Source organism: Heterodontus francisci, unplaced genomic scaffold (genome assembly GCF_036365525.1).
Source record: "Heterodontus francisci isolate sHetFra1 unplaced genomic scaffold, sHetFra1.hap1 HAP1_SCAFFOLD_174, whole genome shotgun sequence".
NCBI lineage: Eukaryota > Metazoa > Chordata > Chondrichthyes > Heterodontiformes > Heterodontidae > Heterodontus > Heterodontus francisci.
Genome location: NW_027141730.1, coordinates 2240021 through 2243087, shown reverse-complemented (window position 1 = coordinate 2243087; position 3067 = coordinate 2240021). Strand labels below are relative to the sequence as shown.

Sequence of the window (3067 nt, the reverse complement as noted above, 5' to 3'; positions counted from 1 at the left end):
GGTTGAGGAAGCAAGGATCAGACAGGGCTCTAGAGGGTTACAAGGTAGCCAGGAAGGAACTGAAAAATGGACTTATGAGAGCTAGAAGGGGACATGAAAAAGTCTTGGCGGGTAGGATTAAGGAAAATCCCAATGCGTTCTACACTTATGTGAGGAACAAGAGGATGGCCAGAGTGAGGGTAGGGCCGATCAAGGATAGTGGAGGGAACTTGTGCCTGGAGTCGGAGGAGGGAGGGGAGGTCCTAAATGAATACTTTGCTTCAGTATTCACGAGTGAGAAGGACCTGGTTGTTTGTGAGGACAGCGTGAAACAGGCTGATATGCTCGACCAGGATGATGTTAGGAGGGAGGATGTGCTGGAAATTTTGAAAGACATGAGGACAGATAAGTCCCTGGGGCCAGACGGGATATACCCAAGGATATTACGGGAAGCGAGGGAAGAGATTGCCGCGCCTTTGGCGATGATCTTTGCGTCCTCACTGTCCACTGGAGTAGTACCAGATGATTGGAGGGTGGCAAATGTTATTCCCTTGTTCAAGAAAGGGAATAGGGATAACCCTGGGAATTATAAACCAGTCAGTCTGACGTAGGTAGTGGGCAAATTATTGGAGAGGATTCTGAGAGACAGGATTTATGATTAGTTGGAAAAGCATAGTTTGATTAGAGACAGTCAGCATGGCTTTGTGAGGGGCAGGTCATGCCTCACAAGCCTTATTACATTCTTTGAAGATGTGACAAAACACATTGATGAAGGAAAAGCAGTGGATGTGGTGTATATGGATTTCAGCAAGGCGTTTGATAAGGTTCCCCATGGTAGGCTCATTCAGAAAGTAAGGAGGCATGGGATACAGTGAAAGTTGGCTGTCTGGATACAGAATTGGCTGGCCCATAGAAGACAGAGGGTGGTAGTAGATGGAAAGTATTCAGCCTGGAGCTCGGTGACCAGTGGTGTTCCACAGGGATCTGTTCTGGGACCTCTGCTCTTTGTGATTTTTATAAATGACTTGGATGAGGAAGTGGAAGTCTGGGTTAGCAAGTTTGCCGATTACACGAAGGTTGCTGGAGTTGTGGATAGTGTGGAAGGCTGTTGTCGGTTGCAACAGGACATTGACAGGATGCAGAGCTGGGCTGAGAAGTGGCAGATGGAGTTCAACCTGGAAAAGTGTGAAGTGATTCATTTTGGAGGGTTGAATTTGAATGCAGAATACAGGCTTAAAGACAGGATGCTTGGTAGTGTGGAGGAACAGAGGGATCTTGGGGTCCATGTCCATAGATCGCTCAAAGTTGCCACCCAATTTGATAGGGTTGTTAAGAAGGCATATGGTGTGTTGGCTTTCATTAACAGGGGGATTGAGTTTAAGAGCCGCGAGGTTATGCTGCAGCTCTATAAAGCCCTGGTTAGACCACACTTGGAATATTGTGTTCAGTTCTGGTCGCCTCATTATAGGAAGGATGTGGAAGCTTTAGAGAAGGCGCAGAGGAGATTTACCAGGATGCTGCCTGGACTGGAGGGTATATTTTACGAAGAAAGGTTGAGGGTGCTAGGGCTTTTCTCATTGGAACGAAGAAGGATGAGATGTGACTTGATAGAGGGGTACAGGATGATGAGAGGCATAGATAGAGTGGATAGCCAGAGACTTTTTCCCAGGGCAGAAAGGGCTATCACCAGGGGACATAATTTTAAGGTGATGGAGGAAGGTTTCGGGGAGATGTCAGAGGTAGGTTCTTTACACAGAGAGTGGTGGGTGCGTGGAATGCACTGCCAGCGGTGGTAGTAGAAGCAGATACATTAGGGACATTTAAGCGACTCTTGGATAGGTACATGGATGATAGTAGAATGAAGGGTATGTGGGTAGTTTGATCTTAGAGTAGGTTAAAGGTTCGGCACAACATCGTGGGCCGACAGGCCTGCACTGTGCTCTACTGTTCTATGTTCCAGATGAAAGGATTGCATTAATCAATGGATTAGAATGTGGAGAGGCAGGAGAAAATGATGCCATTTTAAGTAGGTGGCCGGGGGTTATTAGAAACAGACCAGGGCTATTTTGCTCTCTATCTCACTCCTTTCTTCTATCTGGCTCATTATCACATCCTCTCTCTCTCAGAGCGGTGGGAATCACTGGAACCCACACTTGCTGCTCAGATTGTTTGGTTCCGGGAAAATACAAGGTCCACATCAGATTGACAGGAAGGATAAATGTGATTCAGAGCCAATCATATTCCTTTTGGTGATGTGTGCTCAGCCTTGTTATATCAGCAAAGGCAGCAGGAAATGCAAATCCTGAAGAGTTTTGATAGAGTGAAGAAGGAGAAAGTGTTGCCAGTGACAGAAGGGTCAGTAACCAGAGGAAACACATTTAAAGTAATTGACAAAAGAATTCGAGTTGTGATGAGGAGATTGTTTTTTCCGCAGTGTTTTGCTCTGGTCTGGAATGCAATCCTGAAAGGTCAGTGGAAGCAGATTCAAAGTGAACTCCAAATGGAATTGTATATATACCTGACATGGAAAATCTAACAGGGCAATGGGGGAAAGGGCAGGAGTGCGGGATGTGGGATTAATCGAATAGCTCTGTTAAATATCCAGCATATGCACAGGAATAACGTTCAGTGCTTGGACCTCAGATATTTTCACTCTTTCAATGGCAGAGAAGGCTCGAGGGACCATGTGACAACTCCTCATGTTCTTCCCAGTGTCCAGGATAAAGTGCAACATGACACTGATTTCCTGATGGATGAAACAAATATATTTTGTGGAAACATCACATTTAAAGTGAGAAACTAATCATTAGGCACGGACAGGGATTGAACCCGTGATCTTCAGTTTCCGAGACTGACGCCTTACCACTTGGCCACCATGCCTTTTGCTAATGGATACCTGAGGCTCCAGAGGAGGATTTGTGATTCTTTTTCAATTTGGTTGAAACAGCATCGAGAAACATGCACAGAAATAAAGAGGGATTGTGGAATGGGAAACAGATCAGCCTCATTTACATCATCAGCATCATGAAATCTTCATTCAGACGTTCCATTCCCATCCTCAGCTTTTCTCACATCTGCACAATAATAT

General features: G+C 45.5%; 1 non-coding gene across 1 annotated transcript; it reads right to left on the bottom strand.

The window, feature by feature from the left end:
- Positions 1-2787: 2787 nt before the first annotated feature.
- On the bottom strand, positions 2788-2859 carry trnap-cgg (transfer RNA proline (anticodon CGG)). The gene has a single exon. It is a non-coding gene; the product is annotated as a tRNA-Pro (tRNA).
- Between the last annotated feature and the right edge of the window lie 208 nt (positions 2860-3067).